The sequence below is a fragment of the Elephas maximus genome, chromosome 26, assembly GCF_024166365.1.
Source record: "Elephas maximus indicus isolate mEleMax1 chromosome 26, mEleMax1 primary haplotype, whole genome shotgun sequence".
Classification (NCBI taxonomy): domain Eukaryota; kingdom Metazoa; phylum Chordata; class Mammalia; order Proboscidea; family Elephantidae; genus Elephas; species Elephas maximus.
In genome coordinates this window covers 6,712,548-6,737,892 of record NC_064844.1, presented here as the reverse complement: position 1 = coordinate 6,737,892, position 25,345 = coordinate 6,712,548, and the positions used below count along the sequence as shown (strand labels likewise).

General features: G+C 40.4%; 1 long non-coding RNA gene across 1 annotated transcript in view; it reads right to left on the bottom strand.

The window, feature by feature from the left end:
- Nucleotides 1-25,061, bottom strand: part of LOC126068110 (uncharacterized) — a 65,740-nt gene extending 40,679 nt beyond the window's left edge. Inside the window, exons 1-2 of the long non-coding RNA XR_007515553.1 lie at nucleotides 24,985-25,061; nucleotides 23,555-23,657 (exon numbers count right to left, since the gene is read on the bottom strand). This is a non-coding gene — a long non-coding RNA (uncharacterized LOC126068110). The remainder of the gene's footprint in view (nucleotides 1-23,554; nucleotides 23,658-24,984) is intronic.
- Between the last annotated feature and the right edge of the window lie 284 nt (nucleotides 25,062-25,345).

The following is a 25,345-nucleotide window of genomic DNA, read 5'->3' as shown; positions in this document are numbered from 1 at the left end:
GCTCCTTGGAAACCTTATGGGGCAGTTTCTACTCTCTTCTATCCTACAGGGCCACTATAAGTCAAAATCCACTCGAATGCAAGGGGTTTCTTTTTGATTTAGGGGATGGGGATAAGAGAATCCGCCTGAAGGAGGAAACTTGATGGAGCCCAATAGTATCCAGTACGATAATTCAAAACAGAACTAAGTCCTGAAATTACTGATGACACACAGCTATTATTCAAACCATAATTTGTGTAATAAATACTATTTTATTAAAAATAAAATGGCATTTTTATATCAAATATCTTCAGTTACATATTTCAATATAGGGAAATAAATTATTATGTGGCATTCATTTGTTAAACACTTAAATTATACAGTAGTCTCCACTTATCCGCAGTTCCACTTTCTGTGGTTTCAGTTACCCTCGGCCAATTGCGGTCTGAGAATGTCAATGGAAATTTCCAGAAATAAACAATTCATAAGTTTTAAACTGCATACTGTTCTAAGTAACATGATGAAATCTTGTGCCATCTCACTTGGTCCTGCCAGGGATGTGAATAATTCCTTTGTTTAGCATATCCATGCTATACACGCTACCTGCCTACTAGTCACTTAGTAGCCATCTCGGTTATCAGATCAACTGTTGCGGTATTGTGCTGTTTTTCTTTGTGTTCAAGTAACCTTTATTTTACTTAATAATTGTAACTATTTTATTATTAGTTATTGCTGTTAATCTCTTACTGTGCCCAATTTATAAATTAAACTTTATCATAGGTGTATGTAAGTATGGTAAAAAACGCAGTACATAGAGAGTTTGCTACTATCCCAGGTTTCAGGTATCCACTGGGGTTCTTGGAATGTATTCCCTACCGACAAGGGGGACTACCATACCACCATTTATGGAACCCTGGGTGCAGGAAACCCTGGTGGCGTAGTGGTTAAGTGCTACAGCTGCTAATCAAAGGGTCGGCAGTTTGAATCCACCAGGCGCTCCCTGGAATCTCTATCTATGGTACTGGGTTTGATTTTTTGTTTTTTTGGTTTTCGGTGCAGGTACTTTCTTTGCGTGGCTCTCAGGCTACCATAATTGTTCTCCTCCTGTCTCACAGACCACTCCCTGCCAGTATCCTCTGATGATTCATCTTCAGGTCTCTGAATTTTGGAGTGCTTTAGGGTTGAGTCCTCAGATCTCTTCTTTTTTTTTTAAATCTACATTGACTTCCTAAGATTTTTCATTCAGTCTCATGACTTTAAATATCATATATACTTTGATGACTCACAGATGTATATTTCCAGCTTGGTCCTCTTCCCTGAACTTCACACTGGCGTATCCAAATGCTGACTCAGTATCTCTACTTGGGAATCCATACGTACCTCAAACTTATGTTCAAACACAAACGCCTGACTTCCCTCCACTCCAATCCCCTGCAAAGCAGTTCCTACCACAGTCTTCAAAAATCACAGCAAATAATAACCCCATCCTCCCAGTTGCTCAAGCCAAACATCTTGGGCTCATTCTTGAATTAAGAAAATTTCAGACATCGTGTCAATTTACACATAGAAGCTTCATTGTGCATTTCTAACTGATAGACTTTTTCCCCCAGATAAACACCATTTGTAACCATATTAGTTATTTAATGTCTTCTTATAGCCAGTCCATATTCAAACTTTTCTAATTGTCTCAAAGATGTCTTTTTATAGTTGCTTTGCTCACATGAAGATTGAAATAAGGGAGGAACAGTCAAATAAATAAATATAAAATATGTCAGATAGTAATCAATACTGCAGAGTAGGGAGGTTGAAGGAGCTAGCTCGCTGGCTATTTTACCCAGGCTACTCAGGAAAGCTCTAAAAAAGTAACCTTTGAGCAGAGATAAGTGTTTTGAGGAAGGCATGGCCAACTGCATCAAATGTTGCAAAAGCTCTACACCTATGGTGGGGACTCAGAATCGATCTTTAGAAACGGCAACCTGGAGGTCATTGATTGCTTTGATTAAAGTTGCTTTTGTGGAGTGGTACAGGTAGAAGTGGCACAATGGTTAAGCATCCAGCTTCTGACTGAGTGGTTGGCAGTATGAACCCATCGGAGGCTCCATGGAAGACCTGGCGATCTGTTCCTGTGAAGATGACAGCTTAGGAAACCCTACGGGGAAGTTCTGCTCTGTCCTGTAGGGTCACTGTGAGTCAGGATTGACTCGACTGCAAACAACAATATAGGTAAAGGCTTGAATATGGAGAACAGGAGGAGAGGAAGTAGACATAGTAAGGATAGACAACTCTACAGTCATACCATACAGGGGAGCTGCCAAGTGGGGCACTGGCTGGAAGGGATGTGGAATCAAATGGATGAGTTTTTTTTTTTTTTTTTTAAATGGGTGCTTTTATAGAATTTTTTTTTTTTTTTTATAATAATGGGAATGATTCAGTAGGGAGGAAACACTGATGATGCAGGAGAGGAAACCATTGTTCATGAGTATAAGAGAGGGGATGAATCCGGTGCACAACTGCAGGGGTTGGTTTGAGCTAAGAGTACAGACAATGCAGCCATAGCAACAGGAGAGGAGACGGAATATGTGGGCTATAATGCTGGGTTTTTTTTTTTTTTTTAATGCTGGTAGGCCAGTAGATGTGGTGGTGGCTGTGGAGGTTTTCATCCAGCGAAGTAAGAATCAAAGTCATCAGCAGAGGGACCAGATGTTGGAGAGTTAAAGAGAGAGAAGGAATGAAATAGCCCTGCAGGAGAATAAGTGGATTAGGAAATGTACTGGGGCTATAAGGCCCCTTCAAGGCTGGGGTCATGAATTCACAGTGTCTACCTTTCACATTGTGTGAGCTGGAAAAATACAAGGTGGTAGTAGATTTAGGACAAACATATACAGGTAATCTAAAAATAAGGGCAACTGGGAAAACAGGCAGTCTTATGCACTGGTAGTGAGAATGTGAATTGGTACCACCTTTTTTTTTGGAACGTCACATGGAAATATCGACCTAGCAATTTTTCTTCCTGAAATTTACCTTAAGGCTAGACTTACACATCTGCACAAAAGATATACGGACATTCTTTGCAGCATTGTTAGAAATAGCAAAAGACTGAAAACCACCTAAATATCCATCAATAGGGGACTTAGTAAGTAAATTATGGTACGGATATACAATGGTATACTATGCAACCATAAAAGAATGATATAGAATGTCGCCATTTAAAAAACCCCAATGTAATTGATTCAGGCAAGGATTATCAATGGACACTAAAATCATTAAGTGAAAGCCAGGGAATAGAATTTTCACATGGTCTCAAAGAATCACCCCACAGAGTGATTAAGTACAAAGAGGAAAGCTCCCCCTGCACTGTAACAGACACCACCTTAACCAAACAATCATTAGCATCACTACTGAAGCGACGAACTGCCATCATGGGTCTTCTGATGTCATCCAACAGGAAGTACACACTTCTTCTATGATGTTCTTGCCAAAAATGCCTCACCTGAATCTCATCATGATGAAGCAATGAGATAAATTCAGAAGGTGGGATATAGTACAAGGTAATTGTCTGGACTCTTCAAAAATGTCAATGTCATGAAAGACACAAACCACACACACAACAGGAGAAATGATAGAAGACTAAAGATACATTTCTATTATATGCAGGGGTGGATTAACCAATAAGCAAAGTACGAATGGCCTTAGCTGTGTTTCTTTACTATCTGTAGTACACAATTTCACGAGTTTCACCACATCATTATAACCCGCAGTGGTCGCAGCCTGGTGTGGCCTGCAAAAACATGATCGGCACAGCTGATTTTATAGCAAAAAGCATTAAGGGAGACAAACGCCGTTATATCATGATTAAAGATACAGTAAAAAATGAAAACATAAATGCTGTAATGAAAAGTCTCAAACATAATCCAACAAGAGTTTTGAATTGACAGGGATGGAAGGATAAATCTTTTTGGTTGCAGCGTTCTGGGGGATAACGTGGAGTAGATTGTATCTTTGCCTCCAATTACTGCTGCCTTCTTTGTTGTTGTTGTTGTTAGGTGCTGTCGAGTCGGTTCTGACTCATAGCGACCCCATGCACAACAGAACGAAACACTGCCCGGTCCTGCGCCATCCTTACACTGGTTGCTATGCTTGAGCCCACTGTTGCAGCCACTGTGTCAATCCACCTCGTTGAGGGTCTTCCTCTTTTACACTGACCCTGTACTCTGCCAAGCATGATGTCCTTCTCCAGGGACCGATCCCTCCTGACAACATGTCCAAAGTATGTAAGACCCAGTCTCGCCATCCTTGCTTCTAAGGAGCATTCTGGTTGTACTTCTTACAAGACAGATTTGTTCATTCTTCTGGCAGTCCATGGTATAGTCAATATTCTTCGCCAACACCACAGCTGCCTTCTTTACGAGAGGGTTATATTCACCATCCCGTTGCCATCAGGTGTAGCCTTTATGGCTTGCTCTAGGCTATGGAATGTGTGCAGAAGTGACTCATGGCCCCATGAGACAGAAGTATTAAGAGCCATCCCATGGTTCAGCCATTAATCTTTCCTTCTGGGTGGTGCAAACAGTTACATGCTCAGCTGCTAACCAAAAGGCTGCTAGTCTGAGTCCACCATAGGCACCTTGGAAGAATGGCCTGGCTGTCTACTTCCGAAAAAACCAGCCATTGAAAACTCTAAGGAGCCCAGTTGTACTCTGACACACACCATGAGTTGGAGTCACCATGAGCTGGAGTCTACTCAGTGGCAACTGGTACTGGCCTGCCATGCGCCTGGTGTGTTCCACATAGAGGCTGTTCCTTCAGTTTAGATCCTGGAGTGAAGATCCCACAGCAGAGCAATAGCTAACATGCACAGTGGGTGAGAAGTAAACCTTGGTGGTTGTAAGCCACTGAGATCACTGGAGTTGTTTGTTCCGCAATGTAACCTCGTGAAAGCTGTCTAATATACAGCACCATCTTTAAACTCCAAGAGAGCAAGGGGAATCTCCAGGGCCCCTAAGCAAAGGGAACTGAAAGTGTGAGCGCCTGAAATTATGCTGCAACTATAAATAAGGAAGAAAAAGAAGAGAGAAATGCAATAAATCTCAAATATCTAGAAGAGGAAATGGGTAACACCTCAAAGGCAAGGAAGAAAAGGGAAGATATTGAAAATAAAAAGCAGAAATGAACACACTGAGTAATAGAAAGGCTGAACGCTAAATACATGTACCTAATGACTGGTGGTGCAGTGGTTAAGTGCTCAGCTGCTAATCAAAAGGTCGGCAGTTAGAATCCACCAGCCGATCCCTGGAAACCCTATGGGGCAGTTCTACTTTGTCCTATAAGGGTCACTATGAGTAGATGGCAATGGGTGTGGGTTTGGTTTTTTAAATGACTACATAACCTCTATCTGCTAGGACCCCAGTCCATTGTTGCTGCTGAATTGGTTCCCACTCACGGTGACCTTATGTACAACAGAATGAAACCTGGCCTGGCTATTAGGTTTAATTTTCAAATTCTCAGGAGTTTGATGTTCACTTTGAAAAAACTAAGATTATCGACACATTAATAAATTATAACATTTAAAAGCAATGAATAAAGGTTAAATACAGAAACTATTTAAATTCTAAACAAATATTTATGCTTTATTATAAAATAAAACAGTTTTTATCAGACATTCTTAACCACATGATCTAGGTCAGTGTTTTTTAATTGAGGGTTGCAAGTCATGAAGTCAATTTAGTGGGTTGCAATTTAGACACCGAAAAATAGAATTGAAAATAGAGTGCAATGCTTGTAGTAAAGTACCATTAATTTCAGATGTATGATATACATGTGCGTGTCCTGGGTTGAGATTAATACGCCTATCTGACTGTAGGTGGATTGGAGTAAAACAAAAAAGTTTGGAAGTCACTGACCTAGGCCCCTGTAATCAAAGGTGGTATTTCACAACTGGTAGAGCTCGGACATGGCCGGGTCGGAACTAAAGCTGGCTGCACTGCTGGAACAGGGCTCCAGAGACCTCTGCTACGCCAGGGCTTAGCCCCTTTGTGGCTGCACTAAGGGTCCCAAAGGGAGGGTCAGCTACGCCAGGGCAGCAGTGAGGTTTAGTTTTGTTTTCTATGGATGTCGTACCAAATTACCACAAACTCCACAGCTTGAAAGAACAGATTATTACACAGTTCTGTAGGCTGGAAGTTCCACATGGGTCTCGTTGAGACTTTCTAGGCGCTCTCAGCAAGAGTCTGCTCCTTGCCTTTTCCAACTTTCCACGTTCCCTGGCTGGCACCCTTTTTCCTCCCTCTTCAAAGCCAGCAACGTTCGTTGCATGTCCCTCTGGCCCTTCTTCAGTAGTCACCTCTCCTGCCGGGCACAGCTGGGAAAAGCTCTCTGCTTTTAAGGATCCCTGTGATTAGATTGGGGCCACCTGGTAAATCCAGACTAATCCCTCCACTTCAAGGTCCTTAACCTTAATCACATCTGCCAAGCCCCTTTTTCCTGTAAGGTAACATTTTTGCAGGGTCCGGAGGATTAGGGTGTGGACATTTTTGGGGGCCATTATTCTGTATACGACATTGAGTTTGGAAATGTTTCGTTACCTGAACAACCAGCAGAGCCACACCTGTGCCTACTGCCTGCCTGGAACTGAACACAGGTGGTCTATGAAACAAGGCCCTGTGCGAGCTCTACGCAACACTCCTTAACTGCGTCCTGAGTGTTCACCCTATCGCCTCCCAGAGGAGAGGGAGTTTCAGCCTCACAAACCAATGGAACCTAATCCTCTGCTTTTCTGTCTCCTGGTATTTTCTGGAAGGGTTAACCAGGAAATGGGTGGACCACCTTAGACCCAGAAGTGGGAGAGAATTGTGGACAAACTGAAGTATCTGACAGGAATACTCTTCCTTTTATCACATATGAAAATTAAAAATGCATATACACATGACTTTATACTATTATTTTTTATAAATATTAATTTTCATTGGTTATATAGTACGCATTTCATGATGACTGCAAATGGCAGCTTTTTTTTTTTAAAAAAAATGTTTCAGAGGGCCATCACAACTTTTATAAGTATAAAATTCCATAATTCTGAAAAAAAAAAAAGTCTTCTGAAACAGCATTTGAGGGTGGTAGCCCACAAAGTACAGTCATAAATTTAAGGTGTTTAGCTACAGCTGCTAAGTAAAAGGTAAGCAGTTGGAATCCACCAGGCGCTCCTTGGAAACTCTATGGGGCAGTTCTACTCTGTCCCATAGGGTCACTATGAGTTGGAATTGATTTGATGGCAATGGGTCTGGTTTTTTTTTTACACACATATGGGAAACCCTGGTGGCCTAGTGGTTAAGTGCTCTCAGAAAGAGTGTGCTAACCAAGAGTTTGGCAGTTCAAATCCACCAGGTGCTCCTTGGGAACTCAATGGGGCAGTTCTACTCTGTCCTCTAGGGTCACTATGAGTCAGAAACCACTCGACAGCAACGGGTTTGGTTTTTGATGTACACATATGGAGCCCCGGGAGTGTAATGGTTAAGCGCTGGGCTGCTAACCAAAAGTTAGGCAGTTCGAATTCACCAGCTGCTCTTTGGAAACCCTATGGGGCAGTTCTACTCTGTCCTATAGAGTCACTATGAGTCAGAATGGACCGGAAGACGACGTGTTTGGTTTCGGTATACACTTATAGGAGCCCTGGTGCCACAGTGATTACTTGCTACGGCTGCTAACCAAAAGGTCAGCAGTTGGAATCCACCAGCTGCTCCTTAGAAACCCTATGGGGCAGCTCTACTCTGTCCTATAGGGTTTCTATGAGTCAGAATCAGCTCAATGGCAACAGTTTTTTGTTTGTTTGTTTGTTTTTAAATACACATATACAGGAAACCTGGTGGCAGAGTGATTAAGCAATTGGCTGCTAACCGAAATGTCGGCGGTTCCAACACACCAGCTGCTTCTCAGGAGAAAGATGTGGCAGTCTGCTTCGGTAAAAATTTACAGCCTTGGAAATTCTATGGGGACAGTTCTACCCTATCTTACAGGGTTGCTATGAGTCGGAATCAACTCGATGGCAGTAGGCTTCTGGGATACACATATACAGGAGCCCTGGTGGCACGGTGGTTAAAGCACTCATCTGCTAACTGAAAGATGGGGGTAAGAACCCAAAAGCCCCTCTGTGAGATCTGCTTCCATAAAGATTACAACCTTGGAAACCCTATGGGGCAGTTCTGCTCTGTCCTATAGGGTCTCTGTGAGTTGACTCATTGACAATGGGCTTGGTTTTTTGGGTTTATACATATTATGCACACATTGGCAAGAAGGAGACAAATTTCATTTTCAAAGCTAATGTTTAAAGTTCATACGATTTATTTTTTTCATTAAATGTGCTTTACTGTACTATAGAATTTTGAAAATGATTTTTAAGATGCTTTACGCATATTTACCCACTGAGTCATCTTGCTCAGCATTGCCCATCAAATGCTTTTTATGCCAGCTAATAAAAATAGGCAATTCACTCATTTTTGAGCCATATAATTCCAGCCATAAAACACCAATGAACTCTAACAGTGCACATCCTGAATCAGAGTGAGGGTGGAGGAAATACGAGGAAGCTAAAAAAAAAAAAAGAAGCAAAACCCACAGCAGGTATCAAATAAAGGCAACGTGAGCTTTTTACAAACGTTTGTGGCTATGTCTGGGTGGTGTATGGAGGAAGTCAATTTGAGGCCGTAACTGTATTATGCTGTTTCACTCACTTGTCTGAACACATTGCAGGATGCTAATTTATGGAGCTTTTGTATTTTGGGTGACTCATTCTCCTTCCATTATTTTAAGAAGACTTTGCATGTAATTAGTAAACTAGATTTTTTTTCTTATGAATCCCATTGCATCTCCCTACCCTAACAAAAGAAAAAGGTTTCATTGTTGTTCCTCTACCCACCTCCAGTTTTGGAGACAAAATGTTTTTCAAATGGAAAGAGAGAGTCTCCTTGAAATCCATGCTAGCCTTTCGTGGAGTTAATTATCCATGCGTGGAGTTAATTATCCATGCGTCTGCCCCTGGTCCTGTCCTGCACTGTCCAGTCTTCCCTTTTTCACCCCTCCCTCCCTCTCTTGCTCCTGTCTCTGCTTTCTGCAACTGCCTTCTCAGTGAGCCTCAACAGCAAGATTTCCTGAAATGATCAGAAAGAAAGTGCTTAGGGCTACATATTTGTCCAATCCACTCAGAAGTCATTTTCTAACAAATGTAATTCTTTAAAAATTATTCACCATCCGCCCAATTGATGGAGAACATTACGGCGCCAGTTATTTTTCTGTTGGCTCAGGGCCACACTTGTACTTCTGTACTCCATTCTAGCAGGGGCTGGAACTCTGTATATTACACTTCCAGAATCCTTTGCTACCTGGCTTCCAGTCACGTTTGGCCAATGGGAGTTACTGGTGGGAGAGAAGCCGCCATTTTGGTCTAGCACCAGTGATGGAGATGTCTGGAAGGCAGTATAAGCACCGGCCCTGTGTTGCCTCTTCCTACTGCCTGCGAGGGCCAGTCAGTGCAACCAGAGGGCTCCAGCCTGAGGCTGGCAGCAGCTTTTTCATCTCTGGGCAGCATCTCTTCCTTTCTCCCCCTTTCTCTTCTAGCCTTCCCAGCACCTTTGTAACCATTTCCCACTATTAAATCCCTTTCTGTATGAACTATATAGAACGGTTTCTATTTTCCGGAGTGGACTGATTATAGACCAAGCTGTTCCACAAGCTACCAGGGCTTTGGAGAATCAAGATGTTTTTGATTTGTAATTTGTAAATGAAAATAATGTAATACTTCTCTTGAAACCATTGCTCCCCACAAATTGTTATCAGAAAAGTTTCCTGCATCCCTCAGTCCTAGCGTATGTGGTTCCACCCAAAGGCTTTGGTAGCTGACCCAGTTGCAATGGATCGCGGAGTCTGGCTAAGCTCTGTTTCAGGGGTACGAATAGTTATGGTTCAGGCACCCTGGAAAGTGGTTATGAGCAGCAGTTAAAATCCTAAGGCTTTGGGCAGTTCACATGGCTGAGCATCACTGCTGTTCAGGAATAACCCAGACCTAGGTCTCAGGCACTAGTAGTATTTTGGAATATTCATCTGGAATGTTTAGTAATTTGCAAGTCAGGAAGGAAAGCTTGCAGGGTAATGGGTTTCAGGCACCTAACGGAAGACAGAGTAGTGGCTTAGGTGTTGACCTACCTAGTTCTTCATCTGTTTGACAAATGTGTCTAGGACTCCCTCAAGGAACCCTGGTGGTGCAGTGGTTAAGCCCTTGGCTACTAACTGAAAGGATGGTGCTTTGAACTCACCAGCCACTCAGCGGGAGAAAGATGCAGCAGTCTGCTTCTGTAAAGATTACAGCCTTGGAAACTCCATGGGGCAGTTCTACACTGTCCTATAGGGTGGTTGAGTCAGAACTGGCTTGACAGCATACAATGACAGGACTCTGTCAGAGTGTATTTTCAGCCTTTGTTTCACAGAGTAGGGACGTAGACGGGAAACCCCAAAAGGAATGGTGGTAATTAGGGTTAGATTTCATGTGAGTGATTTAAGGCCACATTGAAGAGGGTGCTTGTAACTGCCATGACTTCTGGGCTCCTCAGCTTCCCCACTGTGGGACTATATGATGCATTTTTCTAGGTAGTAACCCTACAGGGCAAAGTAGAACTGCCCCATAGGGTTTCCAAGGAGCGGCTGGTGGATTCAAACTGTGACCTCCTATTTTGTTCTTTTTTTTCAAGATTGTTCTGGTTATTCTGAGCACCTTGCAATTCCATTTGAATGTGAGGATTGGTGTTTCCATTTCTTCCAATAAGGCTGCTGGAATTTTGATAGGAATTGCATTGAATCTGTAGATCACTTTGGGTACAACTGACACCTTTATAATATTAAATCTTCCAATCCATGTACGTGGATGTCTTTCCATTTATTTAAGTCTTCTTTATTTCAGCAATGTTTTATAGTTTTCAGTGTATAAGTCATTCACTTCACTGATTAAACTTATTCAGACCTAATCTTTTATAATTGTTCGGCATTTAAAAAAATTGGCATGGGAAAAGTAACTTGTATTAACAGTTCTTTAAAGTTTTTAATTATAAAACAACTCTACTGTAATACCAGCATTTTTTTTCACTTAAAAATTTAAAAATATCATTTTTTGGGGGAACTGTCTTATGGTACATAATAATAATATTGAAGTAGATAAAAAGCATTACATATTTATTCTGAAACATAAAATAATTGGACACTCTCCAGTTCTTTTTTTGAGCTAAACATACTTCTGAGAAAATACTTCAATAAAGATGTCACACATGTGCACACAAATTATAGACAAACCTTTCTTCTGAATATTAGGCCCAAAACAAGTAAAATCCTAGAAAACCTAGTTCAAAAATGCATTAAAATCTTAATACAATTGATATAACTGGACTTACTGAATTGTGCATGTGAAAAAATGGTAAAATGAGAACTGTTGTGTTATCCATATTTTTACAATTAAGAAAGAAAGAAAAAAACTAGTCTGATGCGGTCAAGGTGAATTTACCTTAGAATGCACAACGGATTCGATATAAGGAAATCTATTAATAAAGTAACCACATCAATTGATTAAATGAGAAAAAACACATGATCTCATTAGATGCTGAAAAGCCACCTGATGAAACTCAACACCCAATCATATTATTAATAAAAACTATTACTACATAAAATTAAAATAAACACAACAAAGAGTATCTATTCCAAAGTCAATTACACCTCGTGACAGTTCATTATTTGCCATAATCACTATCAAGTGTTTCACATTACTACAATACTTTTAGCCAATCTGATGAGATGTGAAACAGAAATAAGAGAAATAAATAGTGGAAGGGCAAAATTTGAAATATCATGATGGTTTCATATTATATAATAGCATATCAAGAAAATTAAAAAGAAAACTCTTAGCTGTTAGAGTTAATAAAAGAATACAGAAATATAAAGTCAACTCTGAAAAAAATCAATATATTTTTGTAAAATCATTTAAGACAAATTAAACCATACATAAAATTAACCTTTTCCCAAGTAAAATTCTTAATGAGTGATATTTATAAGGAAAACTCCAAAACTGATTGCGAGACACAAATTGAGACTTCAATAAACAGGAAGAAATCTTGTTTTCAGTGGGAAAACTAAATACCACAAGGATGCTGATTTTCTCAAATTAACTTACAGATTTGATACAATTCTAATCAAAACATGATTTTTTAGAGGCCTTTAAAATGATAATAATATTAATAGGAAAAAACAAAATAGAAAATATAAAAAAATTATATTATCTGATAATACACCAGATAATAAAATACATTATTATTGTTTTTGCCTTTGACTCATCTGCCTTCCCTCCTCCCTCAATACTAAAATACTAAGCCCACTGCCATCAAGTCAATTCTAACTCATAGTGACCCTACAGGACAGAATAGAACTGCCCCATAGGGTTCCCAAAGAGTGGCTGGTGGATTCAAACTGCTGACCTTTTGGTTAGCAGCCATAGCTCTTAACCATTGCATCACCAGGGCTCCAAAGTACTAATGGAAACCCAAATTCCCTAATTTTCTCCCATCCTGAGGCAGAGTTTTGGTAAAGGTAGGTGTCTTCTCCTTCCTCTGGTCTGCCATCTGGTGGCCGAAATCAGCAACTACGTTTCCGCCGCAGCAAGACTGCTCCTTTTGCCTCTACCCTTAGGGCCGGCTGGTCTTGCTTCTCCTTTGCTTAATAGATCTTTCTAGTACATAGCCAAGAAATCAGAGACCTGTGCTGGGTCAAAGGGCATTAAGTGGCATCTTCCAATCGTACTTAAAAATGCTCCTATGTCAATGGCATGATGTCTGGGATGGGAAAAATGATAATGGTTGAAGCACGATGCTTCCGCTTTCCTGTACATTTGCAGATTTTCATAATAAAAAGTTAAAAACAAAACAAACTCATCGCTCCCACAAACATCCAGTTAATATATGAAAGAAACCGCAATCTCAATAATTAAACAAAAGCAAATTAAAAGAAGTAAATATTTTCTCTTTCAGATTAAAAAAAAAAAAAGCAATTGTTTTTAGTTCTGAAGGAAAAAAAACCCATTGCCGTAAGTTGAGTCAGACTCATAGTGACCCTATGGGACAGAGTAGAACTGGCCCATAGGGTTTCCGAGAAGTAGCTGGGGGATTCAAACTGCTGACTTTTCAGTTAGCAGCCAAACACTTAATCGCTGTGCCACCAGGGTGCGAGTCTCAGTTGGTACATTCTTTTGGGGGGCAATCTGGTAATACTAACGAAAATCTTACTGTTCCAGAAATGTTTCACATCCTTAAACCCAGAATTCCATTTCTACCTTATGAAACTACTCAGGCAAGAATGCAGAATATATATACGTACATAGACGTTTATTGTAGCATTGTTCATAAGAGCCAAACACTGGAAATGAGTAAGACATTCACTAAATAAAGGCACACCTATGTAATGGAACACCATGCATCCCCTTAAAAAGACAATCTCTTTGTATTCACATAGAAAGATACCCTTGGAAAATTAAGTAAAAAAAGCAACTTGAATAAATAGAAGGGCCTCAGATTTAGCTAGTAATGTGTTAATATGTACATTTTAAAAAACATGGAGGCTGATAACCAAACACAGTGGTTTTCTTCAGGTGGTGTAAACGTGGGAGAGGCACTTCATTGCATGTCGCCCTTGTTATTGCTGTTAGTCGCCATGGGGTCAATTCTGACTCACAGAGACCGCATGTGTGCAGAGTAGCACCGCTCTGTAGGGTTTTTGAGCTGTGACCTTTTAGAAGCAGATCCCTGTCTTCCGAGGCGCTCCTAGGTAGTTTCAAACCACCAACCTTTCGGCTAGTAGCTGAATACTTCACATTTGAATGTTTTTTCGATACATACATATTACTTTTTCAACAGAAAGAGTAATAAAAATAAAATTCTAAAATAAACAAATAAAAAGTGTGTTTCCCTGCCATCCCTGAAAAATGTTCTCCTGTTGAGCCCAACTCTCTACCCTCTCTCACTTTAGGATTAGTTCCCTACCCGACTGTGCGGGTGGAAGATGCTTTGGTCATCCCCCTTTTTTTTAGAGTCCTGATCTCAATGTCCTCGGTTCCAAACATGAAACTTGAAATTCTCTTCACCGTTTCTCTTAGCCTATTCTAAAAGTAACTATATAGCAAAGAGAGCACTCAGTGGCTTCCTTAAACTATCCCAAGGAGGATAGAGCCCAAACTCATGGTCTCCACAGTGGGTACACAGAACGATCCATTGACACTCAGGAAAAAAACCTATATATGTAGGTATATTTTATCTAATCTGTTCTTAATTTCAACTGACAAGTTTTGTTTTCTAATTCACAATTATACAATTGTTTATATTCAATTAAGTACGTTCTTCTTGTTGTTAGCTGCCACTGAGTAGGTCCCCCCTCACGGTGACCCTAAGCACCATGGAACGGAGTGAAATGCTGCCTGGTCCTGCTCCACCCCATCATCGGTCACAGAGCTGACCGCTGTGATCGACAGGGTTTTTGTTGGCTGGTTATTGGACGTGGATTGCCAGGCCTTTTTTCCTAGTCTGTCTTAGACTGGAACCTCCGCTGAAACCTGTTTAGTATGCACAGCAGCACCCAAGCCTCCACGGAAGGATGGTAACTGCACATGAGGTGCACTGACTGGGAAGTGAACCCTGGTCTTCTCCACGGAAGGCGAGGAACCACCAAGCCCTCTCGTTCACATATATATACATTTATATGTATATATATAAATAAATAAATATATATTCATAAAAATAGATATAATACAAATATATATTATAAATAAATATATATTCATAGATTATGGGAGAAGTTCAAATTTTTTTTTTTACTCATGCAGCATTGGATCAAAAAAGATCAGAGAATATAAATCTAGGCTACAGTTGCTTAAGAAAACTAAAAGCAGAGCTGAGGTACACATAAGAATATTCCATAAATTAATTGTCTGCCTCAAAGTCACTAGTACAGTCGCTAAAAAAAAAAAAAAAACGGAACTTTTTTTTTGTTAGAAAACAGAATGGAAGACAAATGCAAGCATCAACTCAGTAGGTAATAAAAGGTGGAAGAGAAAACAGGAAATTTATCTACAAATAAACAAATTAGAAATTAAAACATTGAAAAAAACAAAAACAAATGGATAAGGAAAATAAGGTAAAAAGGAGTAATTCACAGAAAGCCTCTGATGAAAGGAGCCACATGCTATCCTGAAGTTCACCTGACTATACCAGGCCCCAAATGGAGTTCCTTGTGCTGAGCCCCATGTTAGCAAACCAATCTAAGTTTCTATTTCTTAAAAATGCCTAACCTTTCTGGAAAGACACCTAAACTGGCCAATCAGGACTTTCCCGCTCAGTTTAACCTAGTCCAAAATTTCCCTTTAATCCCAAATAATGTCTTCGAGCCAATCCGAAATTTGCCCAGTATGGGTTCCTGGGTCCTGCATGTCTGCGCTTACAAAACTTCTGCTCGGTACTGTGCTTTGGTTCTCTCATCTGACTTCCAGACCGATGTTCCCCAGCTCGTGAAATGAAAAATAAAGCTTATGAGTTCATACACAAACTTAACACTGTGAAAATTTTATTTCTAACACTGAAAATAAGCAAACTGTCATACAGGTGGAATTTAGAATATACCATACCAAGGTCTCTATATTCTTAGGATCTACCATAGTGCTGAGGGCCCTGGTGGCAGAGTGGTTAAGAGCTCAGCTGCCAACCAAAAGGTCAGTGGTTCAAATCCACCAACTGCCCCTTGGAAAACCTATGGGGCGGTTCTTCTATGTCCTATAGGGTCGCTATGAGTTGGAATCGACTCGACGGCAGTGGGTTTGTTTTTTTTTTTAAACCATAGTGCTTGGCACATAATATGCACTCAATGCATCAAAAGAGAAAGGATTTATAAGGTATAGTATATTACATCTAATGCATGTGTTTAGACACGATTTGAAAACTCAATGTATTTTTGTTATTTTTTTCTCTACTTTCAATTAAGCTGCTGAATATTTTATAGATTATGAAGACTAAAAAAAAAAAGAAGAAATTGAAAAGCCAATGGAAATTCTGTAATGCTAACTTTGCAAATACCCATTTATAAACCTAAGGACTCACTGGAGAATTTGAATATATGGCAGGTAATTATTTATTTGCCAACCCATGGAAACCTCCCCCATCCCTTTGCTGTTATAAAAACCAAACAGTCATGTAGAATATTTGCAAAGAACCTATAATTTAGAACTCCTAAAAAGTCTTTCTACAGCTAGAATAAAGGCAATTTACAGGATTAAAGCAGTGACCTTTTTTTTTCTCTCTTAAAAGCTGAATCTGTATCATCTGAAGTAGCAATTACGTGGTTCAGTAGTGAACTTTATGTTCTATAAATTACATTTGAAAATGACACTTCTATTGCATCTGGACTTTTAAGCCTATTGCTAATAATAACTTTTAACCATCTGACCAAGAATGTCAGTATGTTTTCTAAGACTTAAAAAAAAAAAAAAATTCCTGTTCTGCCAGTTAGTCATACCATTTCCCTCAGGGTCAGAAATGAGAAATGGATTATTCGGGGGCAAACATGAAGCTCTATCTTCTGTGGATGCTTCCTGGGTCGTTTAATGTTTTCCCCATAGGATCCTCCACTATTGTAACTCGAGGCCTGAATTTTTTCTTCAGTTCTCTCAGCTTCAGAAACGCCAAGCCTGTTCTGCCCTTTGGTTTTCCATCTCCACCCCTTTGCACCTCTGATTACAATACTTTGTCTTCTCGAGAGGCCCTCCGAAATTTTCTGTTCAGTTCTTTCACTTCATCATTTCTTCGTTTTGCTTTATAAGCTCGACGTTCGAGAGCAAGTTTCAGAGTCCCTCTGACATCCATCATGGTCTTTTCTTTCTTTCCTGTCTTTTCAATGACCTCTTGATTTCTTTGTGTATGATGTCCTTAATGTCATTCCACAACCCAGTGTTTCTAAGGCTGGGAGAACTGAAGAAAAAATTCAAGCCTTGAGTTGCAATAGTGAAGGATTCTATGGGGAAAATATTAAATGATGCAGGAAGCATCAAAAGAAGATGGAAGGAATACACAGAGTCATTATACCAAAAAGAATTAGTTGACGTTCAACCATTTCAAGAAGTAGCATATGATCAGGAACCAATGGTACTGAAGGAAGAAGTCCAAGCTGCCCTGAGGGCACTGGTAAAAAACAAAGCTCCAGGAATTGACGGAATATCAACAGAGATGTTTCAACAAATGGATGCAGCACTGGAAGTGCTCACTTGTCTATGCCAAGAAATTTGGAAGACAGCTACCTGGCCAACCAACTGGAAAAGATCCATATTTATGCCTATTCCCAAGAAAGGTGATCCAACTGAATGTGGAAATTATAGAACAACATCCTTAATATCACACACAAGCAAAATTTTGCTGAAGATCATTCAAAAACGGCTGCAGCAGTATACCAACATGGAACTGCCAGAAATTCAGGCCAGATTCAGAAGAAGACACGGAACCAGGGATATCATTGTTGATGCCAGATAGATCTTGGCTGACAGCAGAGAATACCAGAAGGATGTTTACCTGTGTTTTACTGACTATGAAAAGGCATTCGACTGTGTGCATCACAACAAATTACGTATAACATTTCGAAGAATGGGAATTCCAGAACACTTAATTGTGCTCAAGACGAACTTGTACATAGATCAAGAGGCAGCTGTTCAGACAGAACAGGGACATACCGAGTGGTTTAAAGTCAGGAAAGTTGTACATCAGGGTTGTATCCTTTCACCATACTTACTCAATCTGTATGCTGAGCAGATAACCCGAGAAGCTGGACTATATGAAGAAGAACGGGGCATCAGGATTGTGGGAAGACTCATTAACAACCTGTGTTATGAAGATGACACAACCTTCCTTGTTGAAATTGAAGAGGATTTGAGGCACTGACTGATGAAGATCAAAGACCACAGCCTTCAGTATGGGTTACACCTCAACATAAAGAAAACAAAAATCCTCACAACTGGACCAATAAGCCACATCATGATAAACGGAGAACAGATTCAAGTTGTCAAGGGTTTCATTTTACTTGGATCCATAATCAACAGCCATGGAAGCAGCAGCCAGGAAATCCAGAGACGCACTGCACTGGGTAAATCTGCTGCAAAGGACCTCTTTAAAGCATTGAAAAGTAAAGATGTCACCCTGAAGACTAAGGTGCGCCTGACCCAAGCCATGGAATTTTCAATCGCATCATATGCATGTGAAAGCTGGACAATAAGTGTGAAAGCTGGACAATAAGTAAGAAAGCCCAATGAAGAACTGACAGCTTTGGATTGTGGTGTTGGCGAAGAATATTGAATTTACCATGGACTGCCAAAAGAACGAACAAATCTGTCTTGGAAGAAGTACAACCAGAATGCTCCTTGGAAGCAAGGATGGCGCGACTATATCTTACATACTTTGGACACGTTGTCTGGAGGCATCAGTCCTTGGAGAAGGACATCATTCTTGGTAAAGTACATGGTCAGCAGAAAAGAAGAAGACCCTCAAGGAGATGGACTGGCACAATGGGTGCAACAATGGGCAGAAGAATAACAATAATTTTAAGGATGGTGCAGGACGGGGCAGTGTTTCCTTCTGTGGTACACAGAGTCGCTATGAGTTGGAGCTGACTCAACGATACCTAACAACAGTAACACGAGGCTCTGTATACTCAGACCGTCACTCTTGGGTTCATCAATTATCCATTGGGGTCTCTTAGGTACCAAGCTTTGTGCTAGGGTAAGAGATATATCTGTTAAATTAATGAGTCTCTGTAAGAATTTATCTTCATTTCTCTAGCCCTCCCTGATTAAATTAGCAATCGGCAAGTACCTGAGATGTATTTGTGCCTGTGTATGGATGTGCATATTCAGGGATGTAAAACAATAATATAAAATATAAGAATTACTTAGCATTTAACTATGACTATTTCGGCATGCACAATGCAACTCGGGGTGGGGGATTGTATACTGTGTGAGTCAGCAACTCTACTCTTAGGAATAGAATCTTCACGAAATAATAAATATTGGGTGCAAAGGTTTAGTCACAAGTATGCTCTTTATAGAATTATTTTTTAAATAGTGTAAGAAACAGCTTAGATCAATAGACGACTGGTGAAATAAATTATGTTAGCTCTGGTAGCACAGTGGTTAAGTGCTCAGCTGCTAACTGAAAGGTCAGCAGTTCGAACTGAGCAGCAGCTTTTCGGGACAAAGATGTGGCAGTCTGCTTCCATAAAGATTATAGCCTTAGAAAACTCTAAGAAATCCTCAAGAAAACTCCTGAAACTAATAGAAAAGTTCAGCAGAGTATCCGGATACAAGATAAACATACAAAAATCAGTTTGATTCCTCTACACCAACAAAATGAGCATTGAAGAGGAGATCAGAAAATCAATACCATTTACAGTATCCCCCCAGAAGATAAAATACTTAGGAATAAATCTTACCAGAGGTGTAAAAGACTTAGTCAAAGAAAACTACAAAAAACACTTCTCTAAGAAACCAAAAGAGACCTACATAAGTGGAAAAACATACCTTGCTCATGGATAGGAAGACTTAACATTGTAAAAATGTCTATTCTACCAAAAGCGATCTATAGATTTAATGCAATTCCAATCCAAATTCCAACGACATTTTTTAATGAGATGGAGAAACAAATCACCAACTTCATATGGAAGGGAAAGAGACCCCGGATAAGTAAAGCATTACTGAAAAAGAAGAACAAAGTGGGAAGCCTCACTCTACCTGATTTTAGAACCTATTATACCGCCACACTAGTCAAAACAGCCTGGTACTGGCCCAACAACAGAAACAAACCAATGGAACAGAATTGAGAATTCAGACAAAAATCCATCCACGTATGAGCAGTTGATATTTGACAAAGGTTCCATAGCAGTTAAATGCGGGAAAGACAGTCTTTTTAACAAATGGTGCTGGCGTAACTGGATATCCATCTGCAAAAAAATGAAACAAGACCCTTACCTCACACCATGCACAAGAACGAACTCAAAATGGATCAAAGACCTAAATATAAAATCTAAAACGATAAAGATCATGGAAGAAAAAATAGGGACCACGTTAGGAGCCCTAATACATGGCATAAACAGTATACAAAACATTACTAACAATGCAGAAGAAAAACTAGGTAACTGGGAGCTCCTAAAAATCAAACACCTATGCTCATCCAAAGATTTCACCAAAAGAGTAAAGAGACTACCTACAGACTGGGAAAAAGTTTTTAGCTATGACATGTCTGATCAGCACCTGATCTCTAAAATCTACATGATTCTGCAAAAACTCAACTACAAAAAGACAAATAACCCAATTAAAAAATGGGCAAAAGATATAAACAGACACTTCATTAAAGAAGACATTCAGGTAGCTAACAGACACATGAGGAAATGCTCATGATCATTAGGCATTACAGAAATGCAAATCAAAACTACAATGAGATTCCATCTCACTCTAACAAGGCTGGCATTAATCCAAAAAACACAAAACAATAAATGTTGGAGAGGCTGTAGACAGACTGGAATACTTATACACCACTTGTGGGAATGTAAAATGGTACAATCACTTTGGAAATTGATTTGGCGCTTCCTTAAAAAGCTAGAAATAGAGCTACCATACGATCCAGCAATCCCACTCCTTGGAATATATCCTAGAGAAATAAGAGCCTTTACATGAACAGATACATGCACACCCATGTTCACTGCAGCACTGTTTACAATAGCAAAAAGATGGACGCAACCAAGGTGCCCATCAATGGATGAATGGATAAATAAATTATGGTATATTCACACAATGGAATACTACGCACTGATAAAGAACAGTGATGAATCTGTGAAACATTTCATAACATGGAGGAATGTGGAAGGCATTATGCTGAGTGAAATTAGTCAGTTGCAAAAGGACAAATATTGTATAAGACCACTATTATAGAACTTGAGAAATAGTTTAAATAGAAAAGAAAATATTCTTTGATGGTTATGAGAGGCAGAGGGAGGGAGGGTGGGAGAGGGGCATTCACTAATTAGATAGTACCCAATGCCGTCGAGTCGATTTCAACTCATGGCGACGCTATAGGACAGAGTAGAACTGCCCCATGGAGTTTCTAAGGAGCGCCTGGCAGATGCGAACTGCCAACCCTTTGGTTAGCAGCCGTAGTACTTAATCACTATGCCACCAGGGTTTCCAATTAGATAGTAGATAAGAACTATTTCAGGTGAAGGGAAAGACAACACACAATACAGGCGAGGTCAACACAGCTGGACTAAACCAAAAGCAAAGAACTTTCCTGAATAAACTGAATGCTTTGAAGGCCAGCATAGCAGGGGCGGGGGTTTGGGGACCATGGTTTCAGGGGACATCTCAGTCAACTGGCATAATAAAATCTATTAAGAAAACATTCTGCATCCCACTTTGGAGAGTGGTGTCTGGGGTCTTAAACGCTAGCAAGCAGCCATCTAAGATGCATCAGTTGGTCTCAACTCATCTGGATCAAAGGAGAACGAAGAACACCAAGGACACAAGGTAATCAGGAGCCCAAGAGATAGAAAGGGCCACATAAACCAAAGACTACATCCGCCTGACACCAGAAGAACTAGATGGTGCCTGGCTACAACCGATGACTGCCCTGACAAGGAACACAACAGAGAACCCCTGAGGGAGCAGGAGAGCAGTGAGATGCAGTCCCCAAATTCACGTAAAAAGACCAGACTTAATAGTCTGACTGAGACTAGAAGGACCCCGGTGGTCATGGCCCCCAGACCTTCTGTTGGCCCAGGACAGGAACCATTCCCGAAGCCAACTCTTCAGACAGGGATTGGACTAGACAGTGGGTTGGCGAGGGATGCTGGTGAGGAGTGGGCTTCTTGGATCAGGTGGACACTTGAGACTATTTTGGCATCTCCTGGCTGGAGAGGAGATGAGAGGGTGGAGGGGGTTAGAAGCTGGCGAAATGGACATGAAAAGAGTGGAGGGAGGGAGTGGGCTGTCTCACTAGGGGGAGAGCAATTGGGAGTATGTAGCAAGGTGTATATAAGTTTTTGTGTGAGAGACTGACTTGATTTGTAAACTTTCACTTAAAGCACACACACAAAAAAAAAGATTATAGCCTCGGAAGCCCTACGGGGCAGTTTTACTCTGTCCTTATAGGGTCGCTATGAGTCGGAATCATCTCCACGGCCATGGGTTTGGGTTTAAGAGATGATAATGCTTTGCACTATTTAGAAACATGAAAAACATCACTGACTGCGTGAAGTGACCTGTGATAGAATACACAAAACACACCTCATTTCATTCTTACCCGCATACAGTCACGTGGCTTGCCTTAGTAGTGTGTGTGCGCTGTTCTCACGAGTTTGTGTTCATTTCCTGATAAAAGTATTTAATATATTTTCCCAAATGTGTGTAAGCACCCGGCTGTAAGAATCCAAATAGTGAATAAAAAAAGCCTTAAGTTTTGAGAAGACTGAAATAATAAAATGTATTGAAACAAATGAGAGCGCTGGCATGCCAAAAGCAATCTGTGTTGCTGATGTTCTGGAGGAATGCTGAGAAACAAAGGAAAGGAGAGCTCGTGGACCCTAGTCATCATCTGCTTCAAGTGCAACTGGAAAGCACTGGCAAGAGTCCAAAGGTAATGCTGGGCAATGCCAAGTGCAGCCGGATAGCACTTCACAGCCCCCAGTCTCCTTAGAAACCATGCAAGCAGCTTCATCTTGAAAGGAGGAAACTGGGAGAAGAACAAAACTGGTTTTCTATTTTAAGCCTGTTTAGAAGACAGAAAAACAGAACTAAAAGCCACAGTTATCCACCCTGCTGCCACAATGTTTCAGCCTAACAATGATGACGTCCTTCTTGCCTTCTACCTCTTCTCTGTAATTCAAAAACCACAACCCTTCCCACCCCTTTCCAGCCACTCCTATTTGGACCATGGCTATCCTCTGGGGAAAATTAACTTATTACTTCCCATCTCAAAACTACACGGCAAATATAAAATATCTATATGGCAAAAGACACAATGAATGGAGTTAAAAAGCAAATGACAAACTTGTCATGCAATATGTGACAAAGGGTTAAAATTCCTATAATAAATAAAAAGGTCTTACAAATCAATAGAAAAAAAAAAAGAACATCCCAATAAAAATAATTAGAAGTTTGAAGTTAATGGACACTTTTCCCAAGCAAAATATAGCTTAACCGTAGTTTCTTCTGAAATGTATGGTTTATGTTTTTACCTGAAGGGGAAAGAAAAGCAAGAAATAAAATGACTTATCAAAAAAAAAAAAGATCAGAGGATTTGAAAAGACAATGCAGGGAGAAATACAAGGGCTAACACATGAAATGATGTTCAATTTCATTAATAAAGAAATGCAAATTAAAATTACTTTGGTTTTGTTGTGTGCTGTCTAGATGATTCTGTGGCATAGGGACCCTACAAGACAGAGTAGAACTGCCCCACAGGGTTTTCTAGGCTATAATCTTTACCTGAGCAGCTCACTAGGTCTTTTATCCAGCGGAGCCATCGGTGGATTCGAACTGCCGACGTTTCGGTTTCAGTCAAGCGCTTAACCGTTGCACAAAAGTGGTCCTTAATTAAAATTAGGTACCAGTTTTAATTTAGTATATTCTCAAATAATTTTTAAAGCTTACAAAAAATAGGCCCAGTGATTCTTCCTTTGGGAATTTATTTAAAGGAAACAGGAATAGGGTTGAAAACATGTGTTGAAGTTTATTATAGTTATTTATGGGTTTAAAAATTGCAATAATTTAATCCAGCAATTAAGAGTTAGTAAAATAAATTAAGATATGTATTCTTTCATTTAGCAATTTCACTAGAATCTAACAGTAAACAAAACCAGCAGTTCTTAAGGACAGACCCATTGCCATCGAGTCAATTCGGGCTCATAGCGACCCTACAGAACAGAGAAGAGCTGCCCCATAGAGTTTTCAAGGAGTGCCTAGTGGATCTGAACTGCTGACCTTTGGTTAGGAGCCGTAGGTCTTAACCACGACACCACCAGGGTTTCCCTTAAGGACAGAAAAGTGTTTATTTCAGCAGTTTGTAGAAGCAAAAAACGGCTGAATTATTTATGGTACCCCCCACGATGGAGGGAATAAAGAAAAAAAACATGTATTAAACAATCACATATATGTATCCAAGGAAAATACGTATATGTGTGTATACACACATGCACACACACCATACACACTAAGCACCTATAAAGGAAGGATAAATTAGTGCTTTCTGTTTTTATACGAAAAGTTGATAAATTAAGTGAAAGACTTCCGAAGTGTGTGTGTACATCCAATTTATGTGTATATATATATATATATACACAAAAGGCTATTTGAACATCTTTGGAACTCCAAGCACCTTCACCTTTGGGGATCCCATTTCACACCATATAAAACATTACAATGGACCCCAGTCTAAGGGTCGAGTTGGAGTTATTTGCTATAAGATTTGGTTACATCAACATTTAAATGCATACTAATTTTGATAGTACGCTTGAAAAACTCCTAATTCCAATTATCTCCATCTATGCTTTTTTTTTTTTTGATTTTGAACATCAGCCTAGAGAGCCAACAGGCAAATCTTAGAGCTACTCTTCTCAGTTTTGTATTTTCAAACGACCCTTTAATTACAAACGCATCTGGGCCAGTGCAGCCCCAGTGTCGCAGTGGTTAAAGTCAGCGGTTCGAATCCACCAGCCAGCCGCTCCGCAGGAGAAAAATGTGGTAATCTGCTCTCTTAAAGATTCACAGACTTGAAAACCCTATGCGGCAGTTGTGCTCTGTCCTATAGGGTCGCTAGGAGTCAGAATTGACTTGAATGCAAGGGGTTTGGTTCTGGGGGTCCGGGCCAGCGGGGCTGAAAATGGGAGTGACTAAGGGGATGGGGAAACACGGTGAACCTGCGCCTCTGAAGTCCTTCTGGTCCGAGGCCGGGTTTCCAGGTGTCACTGCGATATCTTTAAGGCTCGGATCCCAGACCCCTTTCCGAGGAGGGAATACCGGAACGCCTACCAAGATCTCCAGCCAATGGCTGCACGGCTGCGCCAACTCCGGGCCAATGGGTGGAGGTCTATCGGTTGAGCCTTGTTCTTTTCCAGCCAATCGGAAACGTTTCTAAAACGCCCTTGTCCGAGCTGCGCAGACTCCAGCCAATGGCTACACGTCTGTCTTACAACTCCGGGCCAATGGGCGGAGGGCTATCTTTCGCTCCGCTCCTGTTCTTTTCCAGCCAATCGGAAACGTTCTTCAAACGCCCCTGTC